Here is a 25,854-nt window from a genome sequence, read left to right as displayed (position 1 = left end):
GGGAATTTATTTGTGGGTTAGGGGTAATCTCAGAGAACTGAAGGGAAAGCTGGATCTGAAAAGCACAGGGTCAGGTCTAGGATAGAGGTAGCAGCCCTTCTAAGGCACCATGGTCAGGATGCATCAGCTCCAAAAGCTTCTATTCCTGCATGATTCCATTCATATTCCCGGGAGAGCATGATCCGTCTAGAGGAAACGCACAACCAGGCTTGACTAATCAGGACACAGCTGTTGTAGAAAACATCACGTTAATATATTACACATCATATGCTTTGTTCCTTTGTTTGTCCTTCAACTATTTGTTGAGGATCTAACCTGTGCCCAGGGCTAGGATTTGAGATGGATAAAACCAGTGCCTGCCCTTGTGTAGTTTACAGTCCAACAATGACTGAATAGATAGGATCTTTTGGTCCTAGAGTTTAAGGTAGTCTCCTTTGTCCCACCGAAACAATGTGCAGAAGGGAATAGTGGTTCTCCAAAGGGAAACTGAGACCTCTGAGCAGAAGAAGGAGAATGGCTGTTGGCAGGAAAAAGCAAGAGCTGCTCCACTACACCTAATAAGTATAATTACTCCAATTTTCAGAGCCTTCGTTTCCTCATCTGTAAAATGGGGAGAATAATGATACCCACCTCACAGGATTATTTTAAAGATTAAATGGGTTAACATATGTAAGGTTCTGAGAGTAACACCTAGAACATAAAATGTGGCCTGTAAATGTTAACCCCATCACCGTTGTTATCATCCCGAGCTCTTGATTGCCTATCCCTCGTTACATGCCGTTTTCATAATGCAGCCTGGAGAAGTGGGAAATGCCTGGCTGTGCCCCAACGCCCCCCAAACAATAGGACTTTTTGAGTAGTAATAAAAAAGAAGAGGGAGAAATGTGTCAGATTCTCCTTCCACAGTCACATAGCCACTGCCTTCTCCGGTTTCCCCTTTGACTGGGGATCTGCAGCCCGTAAGTGTTGATTTAAAGTGAACTCTCTAAAATGGTAACTTGTGCAGGCGCCTCAGGCTGTGCAGACAGAGCCCTTCTCTGCAGAAGGTTCCAGGCCGGTGGCTTCTTTCCAGCCCTAACCCTGCACATACTCATAACCCAAAACTGACTGAAAGCGATCGAAATGCAAGTTTTTGTTGAGCTGAGATGCTAAATTCAGGATCGGGAGCATATGGATCGCTCCATATTTGTTTTCTGCGTATCTGATGTTAGCAATTTAGAACATCACTGGGACGATCCCTAGAGAATTTCAGTTCTGTAAATGAAACAATTATTTTGGCAGTTTGGGAAAGATATATTCATAACTTTCATGGTATTTAAAGGGGAAATACACCTTCCCCGAGTCCCTTTTTCCCTTGCCAGATACGAAGAATGAAATCAGAGTGCAGAGGGAATAGATGGCATAAAAAGAGAAATTGACAGTCAGTGTGCTGCATTCACAATTGGATTTCTAGGATTGACAGCGAGACAGGAAGTAAAAGGGTTTCTCCAAATCTGGGCACAGGGAAGTTGTAGAGAACACCATGCCTGGGGCATTATGTTCATTCAGTCATCAGCTGTCTTACAAGCACCTCCTATGTGCTCTTGGTAAAGTCTTAGATTAAAATGCCCAGCGCTTGCCCTTGGTAGCTGTTGACAGTCTATAATACTTTGGTTGCAAGTAACAGAAAGCAACTTACAACAAGCTTAAGTGAAAAAGAGAAAATTATTGTAATGATGCAGGGGTGTCTAGTGGAACCCAAGTCAGGGAACTCCTAGAGGTATCAATAGGACCTGGACCCAGGAATTAAAAGCTGCAGGACCCAGGCAGTCTGTGTCCTGTCTGTGTCCCTCATTTTGCCTACTTGCTCAATTTTTCTCTGCCTCCTGGTCTTTCATTTTTCTCCATCCACACAGCAGAAAACGGCTATCCGATAGCTTTTGAGTTTTCAGATCTGTCCACATTTGAGGGATCATCCCAGAAGGAAGAGAATCTCTATCTCAAAGCGAAATGTCTGGAATGGAAGCTGATTGGCTCAGTTTGTTGAGGTGTTTACTCCACGTCCAGTGAGCTATGGTCAGTGGGTGGAGTTATATACAACCTGACACTGAAAGTGTGGTCCCTACATCAGCAACGTTGGTGTCATTACAACACTGCCTTAGTGATGTGGACCCTTGGACCACCTCGGACCTGTCAAATCTCCACGTTTGCAGGATCCCCAGATCATTGCATTGGTATGCACCCTGAGCTTGGAGAAGCTTCAGCATCTAACGTACGGTGGCTGCCCACGGTCACTCTGTGTAGGAGGAGGGCAGATAGCACGGTTGCTGTGCGCTGAGCAGAGAGCCCAGAATATTTCTGCGAGAGTAACGTAAAAATGCTCGGCTCTGGAGGCTACTTCCTGAAACATGAGCTCTTAAGAATAGCTGTAGAGGAGAGTGAGTTAGGAATTTATCCTGATATAAATGAAATGTTCCATGTCTATGTGATAGTTCTAAATAATTGCTTGATTGTCTCTTCTCTCCTCTGGAGCTGTGGCAGCCTTCTCAGAGGCCTTTTCTGATCTCAGATGAAGTCTGGACTGTTCACGCTCCCCAGGCTGGCCATGGGGTTGGTCAGTGAACACGGGTAGCTCTGTAACTGTGGTTGATCGTGATCTTGTAGGAAATGCCCTCGGACACGAGCCACGAAGACCTGGATTCCTGGCCTGGAATTGCCGCAATGGGTAGCAGGGCAGGGGAGAAGCGCAAGCTTTTACTGTGAGTCTTAGAGTGCTAACGTAGAAGAAGACCACACCCGTCTTCTTGAGAATCTCTCTTTCCCTGACACCACTTGCACTCCAGCACAGCCCCTCTGTCACGGATCCTTGAGTGGCAGGCTCGCGGCCAGCATTTTAGTCTCAGCTTCTCACAACCTGAGTTGTGTTTAGGACCATAGACGTCATCTTGTAGTTTTTTCCTGTCCCTAGGGCACCCAGTAGGTGCTCACTGCATGCTTGAGAACACTCAGAGCATCGCGTCTTGAATGAAAATGGATACTGACAAGGGTCCCTTTGCTGTGCATTTGCAAAGCCGTCTACTTACGCTCAACCAGGCTCGCCCAGCTGCTTTCACTGGAGGCCTGAGACAAGCATTGGGTGCTGAGCCCTCTGAGCTCAGGACAGTGGAGGAGACTCAAGGCAACAGGTCTAACTTCCCTCCCTATTTATATCCCAACTTTATGTTCATTCCAGAATTGTTTGCACACCTTAAAACAAAATACATTAGAACCGTAGTACATGTGTGTATATAAACGTGGGGATTGCATGTTCAGAATTTTTTTTTTCTGATAAGGATGTTTGGTTAGAAAGTCTCGAGACCCCTAGTTTAGGGCTATAGTTGAAAAAAAATTTAAAGGCAGCATAAAACTTGCTTTACTTAAACCCATATGTAGTTTGCCACGTGCCAGACACCGTTCTGCGTGCACTACAAATATTAATGTATTTAGGCTTCATAACCAGTCCACGAGAGTAGGTGCTGTTCAGATCTCATTTGTGGAGACTGAAGCCCAGAAAGGCTAGGTCAACCAGCAAGAAAGTGGAAGCTGGGAAACACACCCAGGCTGCCTGGCTCCAGGGTTCAGACTCTCACACGCTAATTAGGCTGTTCCTTCAAACAAACTCTGAGGTAGAACCAAATGCACAAAACAAATAAACAAACAGAGTGGAGAGGAGCTTCTTGGCCTTCCCCTCAACCCTTTCCTTCCTCCTCTCCTCAAACCTTTTCCCCATTTCCCTGAGGTGCAAAGTTCCCCCAGGGAGAAGTTTGGGAACCATCAACCTAAGCCAACCTATTCATTTTATGAATTGGGACTCACCTCTCTGGTGGTCAAGCGGTGCTGTGTTTTACCTTAGGTCAGCCAGCTTCTGAATGGCCAAACTGGGAGAATCTCACTTCGAATTCAGGGGTCTTTCTGCCTCCCCAAATGACACACGTAGGGGCTGAGTTAAGTCAACCTTTCTCCAGAGTCTGTATCTTCAGGAAAAGCTCCCTTCCCACCACCTCCTTTTTAGAAAAGCACATTTAGAATGCATGGGTGTCCTTGCTGGGTTATAGTTCTTCCTTACTTTATCCTTGTTGAGTGTTGCATGATTTACCTTCCCGGTAATTCTTTTTTGCTCAATTCATTGATTTCACCAAGTTTCAGATTCGAGCTTATTTCAGTCAGGTCCATTTTGAAGAAGCCAGAGTGGGCTGTAATGAGACGCAGTTGTGAGGCTGAGGGTCCTCTCGGGCTGAACTGGCCTCTCGTAGCTACTCCTGATGACTTGGCGGGGCTGGGAACGCCCCAGCGCACACCGGATCCTAGTCGCCCACGTGAAGGGACCAGTTGGACTTGGTTGCACACACTGTGACAGCCCACTTAAAAGAATTATTTGTGATTTGCACTTGGCTATCAATGGAGATTGAGAGTATTGATCCCAACTGATTGCCGAGGACCAAAATAAAGTGAGAGGGTAATTGACTGCCGTGTCCCCCATCGATTGACTGCCGCAGTTCATCACCACTGAAATTATTTTCAAGTACTTTGGTTTATCATTCCTAATAAATATAGAAATTGAGTAATCAAAATGACTTACATTCACATCGAACCAAAGCTTTTAAGGAAGTGTCTATGTTTAAGTGAGTCCATATTCTATGCTGGTTTTCCAGTCAGGCCCCCAGGGTCCATCCTGACAGCTCCGGGATAAAGCCGGGCTTTAGAAAAAAGTAAAGCGTCATGTCTCAGAAGCAGGAATCCCAGTCACCGGCACTTTTCCAGTGATGTCATGTAATCGTGGCCCCTGAGATTTTAAGGAAGTGCCCTCTTATGTAGTCACACTGTCCATCTTATCCTGGACAAAGCCAGAAAAAAAACGTTTTCCCCAAGGCAGCAAGACTTCTTATTTATTTCACTCCCCTGGCACTGTTCATAAAAGCACAACGGTTGTTTTCACATTTACAGCAAAGTTAGCAGTCATGTTATGAAAGTAATCATTAGCCTTGTTCGTATAGGTTCTATGACATTTGCCCCTGCAGTACCTTAGAATCATATTGCGTTGTTTTTTTTTTTTAAAGATTGCTTTAAAGGAAGATCCGGCACCCTGTGAAGCAGGTGTCTTAAGGGCAGGACTGAGAGGCTAGTGTTTGCTTTGGGAACCGAGGTTCTGTAGCACAGCCCCGTCCAATAGAGATACAGCCATAGACGTTACTGAAAAATACCATGAGATGTAAAATCTTGCAATAAAAACTGCAGGACTTAGAGAGAAAGTGGGGTGAGGGGCATAACACTAAAAAGTTTGTCAGTGACACATAAAAAAAAAAAGTAGTAAAAACAGCCCAGTTTTGCATATGTTCACTGATTAAGATTGCATGAGTACTAAACTACATATTGCATTTTACCTTGGAAAAGACCTGGCATTTGCTTGGGAAAGTAGCGTCCACAAGCAGTGGGTGGCTGCCTGTGAGTTATGGTAAGTGGTGGAAGGAGGGTTATCTAAAATTGGATGACAAGTTGTAGTACCAGATGTGGGTGCGTGTGATGTGTAATCCATGTGGTGAACTGAAGTAGCTGGTAGATGTTTGAGGTCTGTGCATGTGTGAGCGTTTTGCATGTTCCCAAGCCACTCAGTTCAGCTGGGTGCAGTTTTCTGAATTCACCTCGTGTTCCTTGCAGACATAAGTAGACACCTTATTTGTGTTATGCTAAAATCACTTCTCAACATATCAATCGCGTTGGAACAAATTCACATTTTCAGCAAAGTGTAACTTACTTTGTGTAAGTTATATACAAAAGAACAATGCATATATAATATATACTTGTATGTAAATATATGTACTGTATATGTAACAATATAACTACTAGAACCGACTGTAATAGGAAACACAAATATGAGCCATATATGATTTAAAATTTCCTTTTAGCTACATTTTAAAAAGTAAAAAGTAACAGGTGAAATTAATTTTAATAAGATATTTTATTTAACCCAGTATACTCAGCATAGCGTTATTTCAGTGTGTAATCAACATAAAAAAACTAATGAGATACACTGCATTCTTTTTTATACTAAATCTTGGAAGTTGTGTTTGCCTTTTACACTTACAAGCACATCTCGATTCAGACTAGTCCCATTTCAAGGGGTCCGTAACCACATATGGCTCGTGGCTACCATATTGGACGGTGAAAGTATAGAGTATAAAAGTATTGGACCGCAAGGCTGTAGAGAATAAAATGAATCTGCAGTGTAAAGTGGAAGTGCCTTGTAGGGCGTAGGAGCTCCCTCTTTTTAAAAAAAGTTTATTGAAGTATAGTTGATTTACAATGTTGTGTGCTAATTTCTACTGTACAGCAAAGTGACTCAGTTATACATATATATACATTCTTTTTCATATTCTTTTCCATTGTGGTTCATCACAGGATATTAAATATAGTTCCGTGTGCTGTACAGTGGGACCTTGTTGTTTATAGGATCTCCCTCTTTCTGTTGACCAAAGCTGAAGATAAGGCCCGTACTCCAGAACTTTGAAATATATATATATATATATATTTTTTTTTAAGAGGAACTAAGACTGTGTTTAGAAAACAGATCTCTGTGCCTAACCCACATTACAACTCCACTTCATTTATGCCTCACTTTTGAGAATAGTCATTTAAGTGTCAGAGCACAGTCTTAGATGGTCATACAAACGTCACTTGCCTTTGTGATTTTCTCCAGGCCAAGAGCCAGCTCTATAGATCTGTTGCGAATGCTTAATTAACACATGTTTGGCCTATAGTAAATACTCAATAAATGTTTCCTGAGTTCAGTTTAACTCATCTGTCAAGTTGTCATCTGCGGTAGAGTGGAAGTCCTTGAATGGCAATGTTGAAGGACTAGAAACATTAGATTAGAATTTTTTTCATTTTGGCTTGTGTCTCTCGTCACCCATTCATTCATTCACTCATTCATTCACTAAGCATTGATTGACCACTTAAGCCTCATCTCTCACCACGTCCATTCTCATACTCTATGCCTTGACCAGACTGAGTTTTTCAGTTCCCCAAGCACACCATGCTCTTTCCCCCTTAGCCTTCTGTATCTGGTTAATTCCTACTCCCCCACTCAGGCCTCAGCCTATGCATTTTTTCCTGACCCTGTCTAGGTCTGAGTTCCCAATCTCTCCGCTGCACCAGTGGTACCCTCCACCATCAAGGCCCTGTGCTATCATGACTGCTTACTTTTCCGTCTCTGGATTAGCTTATGAGCTCTGCAAGGGCGTAGATCATATTTGTTGCGCTTGCCTACAGCTTGCACACCTTTAAGGGGAAGGTCGGAGACCCTGAAAATATTACGGACAAGCCATGATGGGACTCAGAATGAACTCTGCACGGAAGACAAGGTCAGCTTACAGGAACCTCTGGGCTTCCACGCTTCCAAAATAATCCTCATACAGCAGTCAGAGGGAATTTTGTGTAACACCCTCTCTGAAATCCTTTCAGTGGTCCTTAGAATAAAATCGAAAGTCCTAATGATCACACAGAAGGCCTTCCGTGGTCTGGCCCTGGCCCACCTCTCCCCCTTTATTGTATATACACTCTTCTTGGTCCCTTGTCCTTCACCTCCTCTGACCTCCTTCCCTGTCCTCGGATGGGTAAGCTCCCTCCTCCCTCCAGGCCACTGCCTATGCTGTTCCCTCTGCTGGCAGAACCTTCCTCCACCCACACATCTTCACGTATTGGGCTTATTCTCCGGGTTCCAGCTCCCGTGTCGCTTCCTTCCCTGCCCACTTTAAAGAATATGGCTTTCCTCAATTTCTCTCTCTCATCATCCCGATTTCTTTCTTTCATAAAACTCCTCTCTGCAGGTGATAATGTTGATGTATTTGTCTTGCTTCTTGTCTCTCTTCCCCGTTAGAGCTTAAGCTCTTGAAGGCTGGGCCCTGACTGTCCTGTTCACAGCTGTATCCCTGGCAGCTGGTGTATTAGGGTCCTGGTAATACTTTTGAATGAATGAATAAGGTTGTATTGGGTGGGCGCGGGCGGGGAGCGTCATTTAAACGCGTAAAAGAGGGGGTGTAAGATCTAGCTTAGGATCGGGAGCCATTTTGCCTCAGTCTGGCTACCCCCATAAACAGACCCTAATGAGAGGATTCCTGTACAAGTAGTTTCCTTGGCAGGTGATACTAAGAAACACTGGCAAGGTAGTGGAAAAGTGAGTAAGGCTAGGGCCATCAGCCAGTTATCAAGGGCGTTGTCATTGCGGTAACTGGAGCTTCTGCTGGGCGACTGTAGAAGTCAGAACCCAGCACGTGCCTCTGTGTGATGCCTGGAGAGGGTGCCGCCATTGGGTGAGGGCTGTACCTTGTGGGGAGTTAATTCTCTGGGGCACTTCTGGCCCATGGGTTAGAGCGGGCTTCAGCTCCCACAGCCAGCCCGTGGGCCGCGGGAAGCCCGTAGGGTGCGCCACACCAGATAAGACTCAAGGAAATAAGAGCTGGACACCACCAGCACCTACTGCACGTGTTGATCAGCGAGACCCAGCCCACAAAAGGGGAACATCTGGATGGCAGATATCAGTCAGGCTTGGGGAATTTGAGCAGGCATCACCTACAGGATATCCAGGTGATGGCCAATGGGCACCTGCAAACATGGGTGCAGAAGCGCAGGGAGAGGTTGTGGCTACATAGTGTCTGACGGTTGCTGGCTGGTGAGGGCATGCTCAAGCCATGGGCTTGGACGAGGTGACCCTTTACTGAGCCACGTGACAATATTTGCCGTCGTTGATCATTTCATTTGTCTCGAAGTGATCTTTTCGTGCGTCCTTCATGACCTTGCCGTGCTCTTCTTTCCCTCCTGCCTTTCTAGCACCTGACAGATATTTATGGAGTGGATGGAAAGCGGGATGAGGAGAGGTAGGGGGAAGAAGCTGCCCCAGAGGCTGAGCAGAAGCGATTCAAGATGTAGGTGAGAGTGAAGGAAGCAGATGTGGGAGCTACAAGCAAAGGAGGGAAATGATGGATTCAAGTCCCTCACGTGCATCCTTGAAATCAACAATTTGGATTCTGAGGTTTCTCTTGAACCAATAAACACATATTTTCTGTTGTATTTCAAAATTTAAAGGCCTTGCAGAGTAGAAGGGATGTGTCTTCCTCTTGGGTAGGAGCCAGGGAATGCAGGATGGGTACCATCACGGATCAGCTCTGTTGTTAGCTATTGCCAAGTAACAGGTAATAACAAAATGTTGGTGGCATTTAAAGAAGGGCATCTGTTTAGCTCCCATGTCCGCAGAGTGGCTGGGGATTAGGTGACCGAGGCTGGAGCTGGCTGGGTGGGTCCTCTCCTCCTCCTGGGGTCCTTGGACGACTAGGCTGGGCAGAAGCACAAGAGAACATGTCCAGTCTCACAAGTGCTTTTTGAGCCTTTGGTCGTGTCATACCTTTTAATATCCTGTTGGCCAAAGCAAGTCACGGAGCCAAACCCAAAATCAAGGTGTCCCTACTCTATCCATGGAACTGATGGGGATAGGAAGAGAGTGTTCCTGAGCGATACTCTGATCTACCACATAAGAGGGGGCAGAGAAAAAAAGAAATCAAGGGAGCCCACATCTAACTTCTTTGCTGGGCTATGCAGCATGATTTTTCTTCCACTCTTGAATTTTCCAAGCCCTAGCAAGGGTGCTGTTGATTTGGTTGTCGTCACTGGTGTGAGTGGATTAGACGGAGCTGGTTACAAGGCTTGGCTGCTCAGAAGAATCCAGATAGGGGTTTCAGACAATTAGGGGAAGACCCACCTCACAGGGGACATTAGCTTTGAACCCCCAGTCTTTTCATGCCAGCGTCAGGGGTGTAATTTGAGAGGGCTTGCAACTTCTGCCTATCTCACCCTCCGCATGGCTGAAGAGTTGACAGAGAAGGAATCAGGAGAAATAGGGAGAATCAATGACTTATTTAGAACAGTTGTATCTCGTCTTTTATCACTAACATTCACAATTCTGTATCTTCTGATTCTTAGGTTTGTTAATCGGCATGAGGAAAGGAGATAAAGACACACTGATGCAATTACAGGGGGTGAGCCAGTAATTATCGTCAAAGAGTACAATTGAAAACACATTTTATTTAAGTATTTATCTTAGAGAATTGCGGTTTGTGAGTTTACAGTGCTCCTAGTGAGCGCAGCAGTTTGGGAGACAGTGACCTCTCCTTTCTGGTTCTTTTGATGCCTGTCAGAGCCTGGAAGTTTTCTTCCTGGAATCCATCTTCCCCAGCAGTGCCAGGCACATGGTAATGACTTGATACGTTTTCATGGAGTGAATAAACTGTAAAATTGGAACAGAACAGTCCATGGAGATACGAAGGATATGAATGAAATGACATTTAAAAGAATCTTGAGTCTTAAAGGTAAAAAATCCTGGATTCTTCCCACTTTGAATGGGATTTAAATTCAAGAGTATGCAATTTTGTACAATGTAGGGATTGTAAATATCCCCAAATTACATAAATAAGCTTTTTCTTACCCCCGGCAACCTCAGGTACAGAATTTTGTGGGCTGTTCCAAATAGGGTACGTTCTGTGCAGAAAGGGTTTTGTTCTTTGCATTATATATTTTTTATTGACAGTTGAGATGATGCAGGGCTGATTCCTATGTTAAGAGAGTGTCAACTACTCGGTTAATTCCATTTATGCCCAGGATTCTTTATCTGTTCATAGCAACTGAGTATTTGTGTGTTACGTGTATATTTCCCTCGTGGGCTTTTATATTTATGTGAAACTGCTAATGTGTTGTTCTGCTAGATCATGAGCAATGGGCTTCTGACAGCTCTGTTCATTAGTCAGCGTGGGGGGGAAAAATAAAAGAAAACACATTGATACAGAAACAGAGTGTGAGCCAGCAATTACCATCAGAGAGCACAATTGAAGCCACATTTTATTTAAATATTTATCTTGTGAATTGATTCATACAAAACAAGAAGCCGTTTTTTAAATTTATGAATGACTTCACCACCGAAATTTGAAGAGCAAGATCGCTGCCTGAGTTGGGTTTGATGCAGTCCGTGGCTTAGAGTACAGAGAGTTAAATAACACCAAATTATTCATCGTGATATATCATTAAGATTGCTATGTGTGAATGTGTAGAAAGATGATAACACCGTGCAGCTGTTCACTTCGGAATCCCAACTTTGCATAGTAAGAAGGAAAAAAAAAGCTGATAGATAACTTTTAGTACCAGTAATCATAATAGCAAATGTTTAGAGATGCTAACCAAGGGCCAACTGTATGTTATGTATTAACCCTGTGAGGTGAGTACTGTTAGCACTTTGCAGGTGAGGAAGCAGGGGTACAACGAGATGAAAGGATTTATTAGCCAAGTTCACACCAGAGTGTGGGACAGGACTTCTGGGAGTCCATGAGGGAGACCCCACTCCTTGCCAGCCCCACTTCCCGTTTGGTACCTCTCGATGGAGATTGACCGCTACGGCCTACGCATCAATGGGGGCGAATTTGGGTCCTTTGTCTTACAAGGACTTCAGTGATGGCAGTTCCAAAAAGCTTCCAACTAGCTGACATCCATTTCATTAGCCCACCTGGGAAGATTAGGGCAGGAGAACTCTGATGATGTGGGGACCCGCCACCCATCTCCCGCCTTTCCCAAACAGGATTGTTTGACATTCTGCCCCCTGACCTCCCTTCCCCCAACCCCACCCTATACACAAGGGAGGAACTTCTGCTCACCTCTGACAGCCAGGTCGTGGACCAGAGCTTATTTGCCAGTTGCATTAGATACTTCCTGGACTATATACTCTTTAAAAAATTGACCCTGTATCATTAGACCTTGAGTTTATTTACAATTTGCCAATGTTATCAACACTGCAAACATCCCTGAATGGACAGCTTTGCCTACTTATCTTACTGCTCTTTTAGGATCCCTCCCTGGATGAGTCCCTGGATGGGTGATCACGGGGTGAAGTCTCTTTATATACTTTGTGTTTGCCCTCCCAAAAGTTTGAACCTGCTTAAATTCCAACCAGCAAGGAGTGTGAGGGCCACTCCTGTTGTTGTTACGTGTAATGCAGTGATGGAGCGAAGTAGGTGGGTCATTGAACGTATGGATTCAGCAATAAACAGCTAGGTAAGGGCGTTGCTCAGACCATTGGTGTTATGGCAACAATTAATTTGGCGAAACAGAGAACTTTAAAAAGAAACGGTATCAGTTTAGAAAGTTGTGTGTAGAGAGAAATGCATAGAGCAGCGGATAAAGGAGCTCCAAGTACCATTTTGTGTGAGCATTTGGGACCAGTGGGAGAAACCCAAAGCAGAATCTTAAAAAGAAATATGGGCTTATGGATGGGAACATGAAAAAGGAACACTAACTGTAGATATTGTATAGGAGAAGATGGAGAAGAAAATGAAGTTACAAGTAAGGGAAGGAAAGATCCACCTGTCTATCGCACACATAGGAAGGAGATCTACAGACCATCTGGGTTTAACCACTTTTTGCTATTCAAAGAGGTCCTGCCTTAAAACAGTGCGGTGTAGGTGTGGCATAACTTCATTCCAGGGACTGGTTGGAATATTCATTTTGCTCAGTATACCCAGATGTGTTAAAACCTGGACACTGACTCACAGGAACCAAACTCACAAGAGACTGATGTATAAAACCAGAATACAATTCATTTTTCATACTCTCTGTAGCTACAAAAAGCATCACATGCTTATGCTCAGTGAGCTCTGTATTGTCTCCACGGGGGCAGAGCTTCATGGAAAGCCATATTAGGATTAGAAGGTTGCTTCATTGAGCATATGGTCATAGGAAGGAAAATTAGTCTTGTGACTTTAGAGGATAGTGTGTTGAGACCATCTTAGAGACAAATGATTAGAAATCAGACTTCAGTTGGCTTAAGCAGAGGCAGATCTTATTTGCTCATGGGATGAGGAAGTGAAAGGGTTCTGACACAGTTGGATCCAGGAGTTTGAATAAGGTCATCTAGACTCTGCTTCTCTGCCATTTAGCGCATGGTTGGGCTGTCAGCTCTCCGCTGGTAAGGAGATGTGTCTCTTCTAATGGCTTGTCCCTTGTCCTGTGCTCAGTGAGGATTTGTTGAATATCCAGAGAACAAGTTCTTGAGCCAAGACACTTTCTCCCCAGACAGTTCTAGAAAGTAACTGCTAAATTTTGTTTCTCCGTAGAAATGCTGTAGAGTTTTCCCAATCTGCTTGATCCTAAGAATCACTTTACTATCCATTCCTAGCCCTTTCTCCTGGAGAGTCGATGCAGCAGTTTTGGTAGGAGCTAATAATGTGTGTTTTTAACCAAAGGTGCAAGCGTTCTATGTTTAGGAGGGGAGAGCCACTGGTGTAGATAGACACTGATCAAATTTTAACGTGCATAAGAATGACATGGGGATCTTGTTAAAATACAGGTTCAGATGCGGTAAGTCTGAGATGGGGCCCAGATTCTGCGTTTTTTTGTTTTGTTTTGTTTGCGGTACGTGGGCCTCTCACTGCTGTAGTCTCTCCCGTTGCGGAGCGCAGGCTCAGTGGCCATGGCTCACGGGCCCAGCCGTTCCGCGGCAAGCGGGATCCTCCCGGACCGCGGCAGGAACCTGCGTCCCCTGCATCGGCAGGCGGACTCTTAACCACTGCGCCACCAGGGAAGCCCAGATTCTGCGTTTTTAAGAGGCTCCGGTAAGTCTGAGATGGGGCCCAGATTCTGCGTTTCTAACAGGCTCCGGGGTGATGTTGATGCTGCTGGTCTGGGGGGGACACACTAGGAATCACTGATCTGCAGGCTGGTGGTCCTCAACTTCAGTTTTATACACCAGCGGACATTAGGCAATGTCTGGAGGCTTTTTAAAAAAAAATTTTATTGGAGTACAGTTGATTTACAATGTTGTGTTAGTTTCAGGTGTAGAGCAAACTGAACCAGTTATACATATACATATATCCACTGTTTTTTCTTTTTTCAGTTTCTTTTCTCATATAGGCCATTACAGAGTATTGAGTAGAGTTCCCTGTGCTCTACAGCAGGTCCTTATTAGTTATCTATTTTATATACAGTAGTGTGGATATGTCCATCCCAATCTCCCAAATTATCCCTCCCCCCAACCCCTGGTAACCATAAGTTTGTTTTCTACATCTGTGACTTTACTTCTGTTTTGTAAATAAATTCATTTGTACCCTTTTTTTAGATTCCACATATGAGTGATATATGATATTTGTCTTTCTCTGTCTGACATACTTCACTCAGTATGACAATCTCTAGGTCCATCCATGTCGCTGCAAATGGCATTATTTCGTTCTTCTTTATGGCTGAGTAATACTCCATCGTATATATGTACCACATCTTCTTTTTCCATTCCTCTGTCAGTGGACATTTAGGTTGCTTTCATGCCCCGGTTATTGCAAATAGTGCTGCAATGAACATTGGGGTGCATGTATCTTTTTGAATTATGTTTTTTTCTGGGTTGGAGGCTTTTTTGATGACCACAACTGAGGGAGGCATACTACTGGCACCGAGTAGGTGGGGACCAACAGTGCTGTTAAAGATCCTACTGTGTGCAGCATAGCCCCAATACATAGAATTATCCAGCCCTGAACACAGCATGACTGCGGTTGAGGAAGCCTGCTGAGGAGCGTCTCGTCTGTGTAGCACATGCTGGACTTGATTAGGTGCAAGCTTTATGTTCTGCCTCCACAGTCTCATCTGGTCCCCCCAGGGTCCCACTCAGGATTCCTTATTTTGATTTTAACTATTGTTGAAGCACTTTAACCACATACTAGCCATAAAAACAATAGCCAAGGCAATCACGCCTTGAGACCTTTTCTCTGCCAAGAGCTGTTCCAGGCACATCATGCACTGAGGGTAAGGTACAGTTGACCCTTGAACAACAGGGGTTTGAGCTGCGTGGGTCCAGTTGTATGCAGATTTTTTTCAATAAAGATGTACTACAGCACTACACCATCCAAGCTGGTTGAACCCCTAGATGGGGAACTGCAGATACAGAGGGTCAACTGTAAAGTTATACGTGGACTTTCAACTGCTGGGTGGGTTGGCGCCTCTATTCCCCCGCATTGTTCAAGGGTCAACTGTAGTTACTATCGTTATCCCCATTTTCTGGATGTGAAGTCTGAGGCTCCGAGAGGTTCAGCAGCTTTCTTGGGTCATTTCTGCAGCTGACCCAAGCTGTTAAAAAATAAAAAATCACAATAATTGTAAAATCATTGATTTTCAAATAAATAGCACATGAATGTAGTACAAAAGTCAAAAAGCACAAAAGACCATGCAGTGAAAAATAAATCTTTGTTCCTCACCTTGCTTGTAGCCATCACTTCTCTTTCCCAGAGGCCACATTTGTTCTCAGATTCTTGGGTATTCCTTCAGATAGAGTGTCTGTATTAAAAGACAGATAGATAATTTCCACAAAATGATAGGCTACTGTATTAGTTTTCTAGGCTGCCATAACAAATCAGTGCAAACTGACTGGCTTGAAACAATAGAATTTATTCTCTCATAGTCCGGAGACTGGAAATCCAAAATCCAGTTGTTGGTAGGATATGTTCTTTCTGGAGGTTCTGAGGGAGAACCTGTTCCATGCCTCTCTTCTAGCTTCCGTGGCTGCATCACTCCAGTCTTTGCTTCCATCTTTGCGTGGCCTTCTGTGTCTGTACCCAAGTTTCTCTCTTCTTATAAGGACACCAGTCATTGGATTTGAGCCCACCCTAATCCAGTAGGACCTCATCTTTTTTTTTTTTTTGAATTTTATTTTATTTATTTTTTATACAGCAGGTTCTTATTAATTATCTATTTTATACATATTAGTGTATACATGTCAATCAAAATCTCCCAGGACCTCATCTTCTGCAAATAAGGTCACATTCCAAGGTACCAGGGATAAAGACTTCAGTATATCTTTGGGGGGAACACAGTTCAACCCACAACAGCCACCAAACTTTGCTTTGTATCTTACTTTTTTCACTTAATATGTCTTGGGTATTGGTCCATGTCTGTAGCTAGAGCATTGCCCTTTTGGTGGCTGTGTAAGATTACAGTGTGTGGATACACCGAAATCTTGAATCCGTCCTCTGTCAGTGGATGTTTAGGTGTAACAAACCTTCTGCCATTTTGTTGTCATTTCTATTTCTTCCCTTTTATTTTTAGAGAATAATTAAGCAACATGGGAAACTAAATTACTCCTCATATATCCATATGTCTAGATTTCTGAGAGTCAGGAATGACTGATAAAAACCTGTTGTAGAAAATCCAGAAATCTCTTTTCTTTCCCAGCTTGGAGGAGCACAATTTCACACACTCGTGCTGAGTGATGACTTTTATGGTCCTCAACCTTGGCTGGATGTGAGCACCACTTGGGGTGCTGCTAAAAAATACAGATGATGGGGCTTTACCCCCAAACCATCTCCCGAGGAGGTATGGCCCCGGGAGACTTATTTTTAAGAAACTAACCCAGTGATTCTAGTAGGTAATTCAGATTGAGAGCCCCCAGACTATGTGCCTTGAATTGTGTCAAGTGCCGGGAAGATGGCGATAAATAGAGTTCAGTCCTTGCCCTCAAGGAGCCCATGGTTTCTTAAGGGAAACAGAACCTTGAGCAGATTGTTTTGATCTAAATCAACACAAGGAGCCGTCAACACAGCCCAGGTGTAGAGGTTGTTGGACGGAATGCGAGGCAGGGAGGTGATGCCTTCGCTGAAAGTTGTAAGGTGAGTAGTAATGAGCTGAGCGGAAAAGTAGGAGAAGGGCGATCTAGGCAGAAGGTGCAGAGTGAGCAAAGGCACAGAGCAGAACAGCATGTGAAGTGTTGGGAGAACCTCCAATCTGTGGGCGTCGTTGAAACGTGGTGAAGGAGGTGGGAAGGGAGGATGTGAGCGTAGGGAAGGCCGCCAATGTTACATCACAGTGGACTTCTGTATCCCTCCTGGTCCCCTCAAGGCTAAGATGTAGTAGCACGTTGATACGTGCTTGGACCCCAAAGGCCCCTCAGGCAAACTTGCTCCCCCAGCAAGGCAAACGTAGAAGTCTGAAGAGGCTGATAAAGTGTCTCTCAGTGGTACGTCTGGCAGCCTGAGCGCTGCGACCGAGATGGTGACAGGAGAAGGCCAGAGCCAGTAAACATTAGTGCAGAAACAACGGAGAAGAGCAAAGGAGTGAACGTGGGAACAGCATCCCTTACAATCCCATCCTTGTATTTTAAGAAAACTGATATTGCAGAACTTGGGAAGAGGCTGGGGGAAGGTGAGAAGAAATGGGAACCGTGGCTCTATGGAGCCTAGCCATCTGGAGCCGGATCTGCCTCATCAAACAATCCCTAATTGTTTTTAATAAGGTGCATAAGTTATGTTTAGCGTCCTTTGCTCTGCGCAGTCTCCCTGTCGAGACTGTTTTTTATTTTTTTATGAAGCAGTAAGGCCAATATAATTAAAAAGCAGTGAATGTATTCACCTCCCAGTGACTGGGGCAGGTAATTCCGAGCTCCTTCATGGAGGAAGGGTGGTTGTTTTTCTGCTTCGTGTTGCAATTTTAATAAAGAAGGAGATGGCAGAGGAAGACGAGCGCTGGTGAAGTTCCAGTCTTCGTCTGTCCTTCCATTTACGGAAAAGAAACGTTGCAGACGTGAAGAGGGCAAGGACAGAAGCACGTATCTCTCTGACTCACTGTACAATCCCCACACCCGACACAGTCCCTGGTACTTAGAGGACACTTGGTAAATAATTGTTGACTGACCATCCACAAGAGAAGGAAGGACAGAAATATTCTTGGATTACCAACTTGGCAGCAGGAACCGTAGAAAGATGGTCACAATTGTCCCGTTGAACTTTCTCCTGTAGAGTTGGGAACCTTTTTTTAAATGACCGAGATCGGCAAGTGCGGAATAAAAAGAGGAGAGTTGGGTGTCCTGGGACAGCGTACTCAGGGTCGGCATCATGGTGTAAAGGAAGTGAAGAGATGATACAAAAAATTTTAAATAGTAATTTTCAGGGAGAAACAAGGGAACAATATAGCATACCAAGATGGAAGACTGACATTTCCAGACCTAGGAAGAGATGGAAAAGAAATAAGCACCTGGAATATAACCCTCAGGACTAGGAGGACCGGTGACGTGGGGAGGGCGAGCGGGAATCATCTTGCACAGGATGTGGGATCTCAGACATTTTCCTTTGGCTGCTGTTTCCAGAACACATGCTACTTGTCATGTAACGAGTGAAATGCTTCGCGTGTGCTGGAATGTTTACACCTCCTGGGCACCCTGTGAGATGTGTTCTAGAAACCCCAGTTTACTAATGAGGAAACAGATTTTGGAGGCTGAGAAACTGGCCCAAGATCCCACAACAGTGGCAAAGCCAGGCTCTAAACCCACACTGAGTTGGCTCCAAAGCCTGGCCCCTGATCTCTGCACTTTATTTACATCCCATTTTACCCACACTTCTCAGTTCATCTTCAGACTCCGGCAAGATGGTTCCTTATAACTGACTCTGTGCCTTCTTCTCATGATTTCCATGTTGGCAGTATAAAAACGGATCCGACTTTTAATAAAACAATAGCAGAATATCCATACATGATCGTATTCATTCAACAGCTTTTTAGCGCTACAGGGAAATAATGATGAATGGGATGTGGTCCCTCGAGAGACTTAACGTTTAGTGGCTGGACCAAGGACTTGGCACAAAGAACCAAGTCGCCTCTGACTGTGCTGGTAATGATAGCATGTTCTCGAACACTTGCTGAGGGCCTGCATGCTGCGTCACACTTTCCCTGTGCAGAGAGGCGTGTAGGCAACAAGCCGCAGGAGTTCAGGTGAGGGAGCCATGGCGTTAAGCCGGCGGCATCACAGAAGACTTGATGGAAGGGGCGACATTGAGAAGAGACTGGAAGACTGGTCAGGACAGAGGGCAGATGGACGGGCCACGAGGGGACTGGTGGGGGGATTCTGAGGGGGGTGCAGGATACCAACAGGGAGGGGTTGGGGAAAGGTTGACCAAGGTGAGTCACACCGGGTTACTGCAAGCTTGAAACGTCAGGCTAAGGAGATTGGGATTTAATAGATGACAAGAAGCTGTGGAAATCTTTAGCCATCTTTTTTAGGAACCCAAAAAAAGGATGTTTGGAAATGCGCAGGGAATTTGGGGAACGGCAAATTGTTGATGATCAGAGGAGCCCCGTGTCTTCTACACCAGCTGGGACCGCTTCAGTTAACAGAGATGAGAGCTTACTCCAAACTGCCTTAAACGTAAAGGGATTAACTGGTTACAATAAGTCAAGAGTCCAGAATAAGGTTGGTGGCTTAAGACAGAGCCAGATTGGAAACTCAAGCCAGCCTGTGGGGTCTGGGTCACGCTCCATCTTGTGGTTTCTGTCTCTCCTCTGTAGGTTTCTTAGGTGGCTCCCCTGGCCCAGCCCAAGCCCTGTCCTCTCAGCAGTATTCGTTACAGGAGTCGATTTCTTTCAACAAAAACGCTGTCCTCCAGGAATCCAGCCTCTCGGCCCAGGTAGCTTCATTTGCCCATCTTGGAACCAATCTCTGAGGCCGCAGAGTCGCACGGCTCTGCTGAGCTAACCCTGAATCCCACACCTGGGGTTGGGCGTGGAGTCAAGTCCACCTGCACCTCGAGGACGGAGAGTGGGAAGGAGGGGTTCCTTAGGAAGCAAAAAACCAGGGTGCTGTTACCAGAAGGAAGAGGAACGTTGGCCTGGCCGACGAAAACATCACATGTCCATGACAACAGCTGTGAGGAAGCAGGCAGAAGAAGGACCCTTGGGAACGTATGGTGATGGGGTCAGTTCTCTGAGGCTCAAGGAGCAGAAGCACCCTCCAGGATCCCATATGGGCTGCTTGCTGTACTCTGGTGGCTGGGCCCACAATGGGATTAGCCGTTGCTAAGAGGAGGCCTCAGGAGGAGGGAACGCGGGTCTCGGAGTGAGCTGGGGAAGCGGAAAGCGGATTGCAGGAAGTAGGAGTTGTGGTTTCTCCCTGGGTTTAGGAGCTGAGAGCCAGAGGAAGCAGTTGATGTATTCACTTCTGTAGTGTTAGGCCTGCAGTTGCCAAATCAGGGTGAAATTTGCATGCCTGGGTCTCCATGCAGAATGTTTTCTCATGCAAATAGAGTTGCGGCAGACACACATCTGCCCAACTTATGACTAAATCCTGTATTTCAGCCGGTTTGCTGCTGAGGGCCAGGAACACCCAGGCCTTCTTTTGACAGGGGCACTGATGGGAGGAGGACGGGCCTTCTTTGCTTGACCCAAGTTATCCTTGAGGGCCAGGACTTTAAGGGAAAGGGGGTGGCCCTTCTTGATCACAGATAGATCCTGGTGAGCAGTTTTTCCCGAAAGTAGTCCAGAAGTCATCCACATAGGCTCTGGGACGACGCGCAGCTCTTCAGAGGGTCTGGTCTAAAGTGCATCTCCCTAGAGAGGCATCCCTAGCCTGACCCTGGCCGCTTATAGATGCATCTGGGGAGTTTTCTTTAAAAAACAATACTGGGGGTGCTGGGAAGGGAAGGATTGGGAGTTTGGGATTAGCAGATGCAAACTACTATATACAGGATGGGTAAACAATAAGGTCCTACTGTGCGGCACAGGGAACTATGTTCAATATCCTGTGATGAACCATAGTGGACAAGAACACGAAAAAGAAGATATACGTGTATAACTGGATCACTTTGCTCTATAGCACAAGTTAACACAACATTGTTAAATCAACTATAAGTAAAAACAAAAACAGTACCAAAACCTAGGCTGCTATTAAATCGAGTACTTTGGTTAGACAGTCCCCCTGTCTTGGGTCTCAATTTCCTGATCTATATAATTGATGTGCCTGGGCCACTTAATTCCTCTTGGTACTGTCTGCTTGTAAATACCCTGATACTTGAATTTCTAAAACGTAGCCAGCCCATCTGGAGGATCCCAAGAAGTCATGGAATCATCACTTGAACATCAAATATGCATATCTTCCTCGACTTCTGGTGGGGTTATGTCCCAATAAACCCATCAGAAATTGAAAATACTGTGAGTTGAAAATGCATTTAAGGGGCTCACCTGGTGGCGCAGTGGTTAAGAACCTGCCTGCCAGTGCAGGGGACACGGATTTGAGCCCTGGTCCGGGAAGATCCCACATGCCACGGGGCAACTAAGACCGTGCGCCACAGCTACTGAGCCTGCGCTCTAGAGCCCGTGAACCACAGCTACTGAAGCCCATACACATAGACCCCGTGCTCAACAACAAAGAGAAGCCACCACAATGAGAAGCCCACGCAGTGCAACAAAGAGTAGCCCCTGCTCACCGGAACTAGAGAAAGCCCGCGCACAGCAACGAAGAGCCAACGCAGCCAAAAATAAATAAATAAAAAAATATATAAATAAATAAATCTATTTAATAAAAAAAAAAAAAGAAAATGCATTTAATACTCTTCACCTACCGAACATCACAGCTTAGCCTAGCCTCCCTTAAACGTGCTCAGAACACTTACGCTAGCCTACTGTTGGACAAAGCCTGTTTTATAATAAAGTGTTGAATATCATGTAATTTATTGGCTACTGTATCAAAAGTGAAAAACAGAATGGTTGTATGGGTACAGATTGATCATATCAGTTGTTTACCCTAGTGACCAGGAGCTGCGGCCCCCGCCTCTGCCCAGCATCACAAGAGAATATTGCTAGCCTGGAAAAAAGATCAGGATTCAGAATTCTAAGTTTCTACTGAGTCAAGTATCACTTCTGCACCATCGGAGTGAAACATCGTTAAGTGCAACCATCGTAAGTCGGGACAGTCTGTAATCCAAATTCATACCTGAAGTCAGAAGTTCTCACCTGGCAGTGATTTTGCTCCCAGGGGACACTTGACAACTCTGGAGACTTTTTCGGTTACCACGGATGCAGTGCTAGGGGTGTCTAGGGGGCAGAGGCCAGGGATGCTACATGCAACATATAGTATTGTATATCCCCCTAAACAAAGCATGAGCCGCTATGCTTTTTTGTACCGTCGAGGCTGAGAACCTTTGCCTTTGGGAGTTCAAGTTTGTCTTCACGGTCAAAACCCCAACCCCTGTGTCATGTTATCATCAATCTAATTCTCTGAGGTTCACACCTACTTGGTTCAGCTGAGAAGCTGCTAGAAGCTGTTTTTCATGATGCTTTTGAACTAGCTACATAGTTTCTGGTTTTGCATTTTGACTTTCCCTTAATATATGAACCACTTTCTATACTGTGACACATGGTTACCAAAGCATTTCCCCCCCTTCCCTCTTGTGTTTCTTCACGCCACACCAGTTTGAAGTGGGGGCGACAGGGACATCTGTTTGGGCCTGAGCCTCTGGAGGAGGTCCTAAAAATGTCTTGAGAAGAACTGAGTTGGAGACCAAAGAGGCTGCTATGTGTGAAGGCCCTGGGCAGCCCTCTCAGCTCCAGAAAGATATGCTAAAAGAAGCGTTAAGCACTCCCATCTTGTGTTTATACTATTCCTATTTCGTAAAGCGAAAAAAAAAAAAAATTAAGAGGAGCTTACCAGCCTTTAGGAATTGGAGACTTTTTGTAATTTTTCAGAGCCAGTTGGCCAACCAGAGGGCTTTGGCATTTACGAGATGAACACAATGTACATGTGAAATGATGGTGTTTGAGGTACGAAACTATTTATTTCATTCAAGTCTTTCCCATTTTCCCCAGTTGATGAACTGTTCACGCATGACTTATCTTGAGTTTGGTTTGACAAAGTCTGCGTGTTGCTGGAAAAGGAAGGAAGGAGAAAACTAATCAATAATACAGCAGGCTCAATCTACAGATGACCCATCTCCCAGCCTGTGATTTTTAGGAGGATTGTGTCTATAAAAAGAATTGGTGATATGACGACTTTGGTTGAAATGCACTTTAGAGAGATTACATAAAGAGATTTTCTGTAATGGATAAATAGAAGTACCTTGAAATTTCAGTCTCGTGACTATTCAAGAAAAAAGATTTTCTAACAAGAAATATGTATGCTAAATCAAGCTCTCTATGGAGAGCTTGTTAGATAAATAAAATAACTGTAAAATTTTGAAGAACTCTAGAAGGAATATAGTTGCTATAAGCCATTTTGAAATCAAGACACACATGTGAGAATTAGTTTCATAGTTTTTAGGGTAATGTACAGTCTCTGCATGAAAAGGTACCTTAATGTAACTTCAGTTTGCTGTCCTGGAGGAAGAAAGGAGGGAGTTTGGCCAGAAGCATCAAATCCCCTAGATGCTGAGGTTGTTCTAGGTGAGTGAGGGATGATTCTCACTTGTTCATTTCCTTGAAACGAATAACCAACCAAGATGTCTCTGCTGTCCTCCCTGACAAAACACAAAGACAACAATCCCAGCGAGCCTATCTCAGGAAGCACTGGCTCTTTATCAGTGGGTTTCTTTCTACACATGCTCTTGACCAACATTTTCTGATAAAACCCCAGTTTTGAAAGTGTCTTGTCCAACAACCCCATGATTTCTAAGTCAAATGTTTTATGTGACATCTGTCCTGATCAGTTTACATAAGCAAATGACTTGTCCCAGACTGGTGACAATATTTGCTGAAGTATTTGAGAGGGCGTTCTCCAGAAGAAAGCTAATAGGAAATGAAATTTTTTCTTTTAAAAAGAAATGAGGAAAAAAATGAAAGAAGTGAAAGAAATGAAGTAGATGGATAATTGCAGCTTGGCCAGTCGGCAGGCAAGCGGCATCAATTAAAGTGCTGGGTGTGTTAGCGGTGTTGTAGGAAGGTGCTTAAGACATCAGAGACAGGAAATAGTTGGGAGGTATTGAAGTTGACGTTTACGATCAGATTGGCCTGGATTCAAGCTCCCACTTAGGCAAATATCACAACCTCCCAGAACTGCAGTTTCCTCATCTGAAGAATCTGATGAACCTCATTAGGGTTACAGGGAAATGCACGCAAAGCCCTTATCACGTGCTCCAGGAATGGGGGCTACTGCTGTTGCTGCAGTTCTTTTTAATATCTACGTAATCCTGCTACCTGTGATATCGTGCATTATGATTTTTAATAGTGTTTGTGACAGGAAGAAGAAAGCCCTTTCCTAAGTACGTCCACATGCTAATCCTGAAACCTGTGACTCTATTATTCTACCATGCAGAAAGGACTTTGCAGGTGTGATTAAGGCTTGGGGTTAGGGAGATTATCCTGGATTATCCCCGTGGGCCCAGTGTAATCACATGGGTCCTTACCAGCAGCGAATCTTTCCTAGGTGAGATGAGAGAGAGGTGTGATGACAGGGAAAGGGTCAAACATTCGAGCTTGATGGCTTTGAAGGTGGAGGAAGGCGGTCACGGTCACGAGCCACGGAATGCGGGTGGCCTCTAGAAGCAAGGAAAGGGCTTCCGTCTAGAGCCTCCAAGTGTTGACACCACAATTTTAGCCTAGAAAAAGCTGTGTTGGACCTGTAACCTACAGAACTGTAAGTTTTTCAGTTCATCTTGTTTTAAGCCACCAAGTTTGTGGAATTTGTTACAGCACCAATGACGAACTAATACTCTGAAACTAATCTTTTAGTAATACTACTTTTTTTTCTTATTTATTACTAAAATGCCTAGAGTTCAATGGAAGAGATGACTTTTGTACTCTTCAGAGATGAAAGGGCAACCTAACCCTAGACACAATTTCCAAATATAATAAATATAATCCAGCATCCTTAAGAACTCCAGAAAGAGATAATTTTTATTGATTTGTTACGTTATCATGAAAAATTACAAAATAACATCAGAAATGTAGAGAGACTAATATACCCATCACCTAAATTTGACAGTGTTAACTTTTAACCACATTTGTGCTTTTCTTTCCCTTTGTTTATTTGTTCCCTTTTAAAATTTTTAGTTAAAGTGTTTAAAAATAATTTACAGTCATTATCACGCCGTAACCCTAAATATTTCATTTTGTATCTCTACAAGTGATATAACTGCAATATTATTGTCAAAGCTAACAGAATTAATAATTATATTAAAATTGTTAATAATAATTAATTCTCTTATATTATCTGCTACCCAGTTCATATTTACATTTTTCAAATGTCCCCAAAAGTTGTTTTATAGCTGATGTGTTCAAACCACGATCTAGTCGAGAGCTGTGCATTGCATTAAGTCACTATGTCTCCTGATTCTTTTAGTCCAGAACACTGACCCACTGAATCCCACCCCACAGCTTTATTTCATTGCATTGACTGTTGAAGAAAGTCAGTCTTCTTGCAGATGGCCTCACAGTCAAGATTTGTCTAACTGAATTCTACTTGGTGATAATTTTTTAAGAAACAGTGCAAAGGAAAGATACTACACTGGAACTTCAGATTTTTTCTGACTCTGTATTATTTTTTATCCCTTCAACCATATACTCATTCATGAAAACAAATCAACCAACATTTACTCTGCCCCTTTTTTCCCAAACACTCACTCTGCCCATTTCCTGAGCACTTACGTGGAAGAGACTCACACCCCAGCCCCTAAAATAAGTAACTGAGTCTTAAAGGAAGGAATTTTCGATGTTTCTCCTAATCCTTCCTTTGAAACATGAAGAGTCCCAGAATCGTGTTCCTTATCAAAGAATATCTAAGAAAGAGAATGTGCTGGGCAGCAAAGTTTGGAATATATATGATAGTGTTACTATTACCACCGTTAGGACTACTGGCCTCACCATTATAGAGCTTCTATGAGGTGCCAGATACTTGACAGATATTACTTCCAAACCTCAACATAAAACCTGCAGAATAGGCATCCTTATTTACTTAATAATATTGCCATTTTATAGATGATGCAACAGCCGCTCCTAAGTCAAGTACTCAGCGTAACGCCTCCCAGCTAGTGGTGGCAGAGGCGGGATTCTAGCATAGGTGTTTCTGCTTCGGACGCTTGG

General features: G+C 44.2%; 1 protein-coding gene across 3 annotated transcripts in view; it reads left to right on the top strand.

Annotated features, from left to right (window-relative positions):
- The window catches only part of EIF4E3 (eukaryotic translation initiation factor 4E family member 3), a 320,442-nt gene that overhangs the window by 75,758 nt on the left and 218,830 nt on the right, over positions 1–25,854 (top strand). The window contains exon 7 of one of the 3 annotated variants that reach the window (XR_016394486.1): positions 1–25,854. This exon is cut by the window's left edge and continues 38,905 nt beyond it; it is cut by the window's right edge and continues 24,662 nt beyond it. The exons of the other annotated variants lie outside the window; for them this stretch is intronic. The gene's annotated coding sequence lies outside the window, so the exon portion shown is untranslated. 3 annotated transcript variants of the gene reach the window in all.

The sequence above is a fragment of the Delphinapterus leucas genome, chromosome 10 (assembly GCF_059928025.1).
Source record: "Delphinapterus leucas isolate spDelLeu-1000000601 "Yukka" chromosome 10, BTC_Dleu_Yukka2, whole genome shotgun sequence".
NCBI lineage: Eukaryota > Metazoa > Chordata > Mammalia > Artiodactyla > Monodontidae > Delphinapterus > Delphinapterus leucas.
Note: the sequence above shows the minus strand (reverse complement) of the source record. Positions and strands in the feature narration are given on the sequence as shown.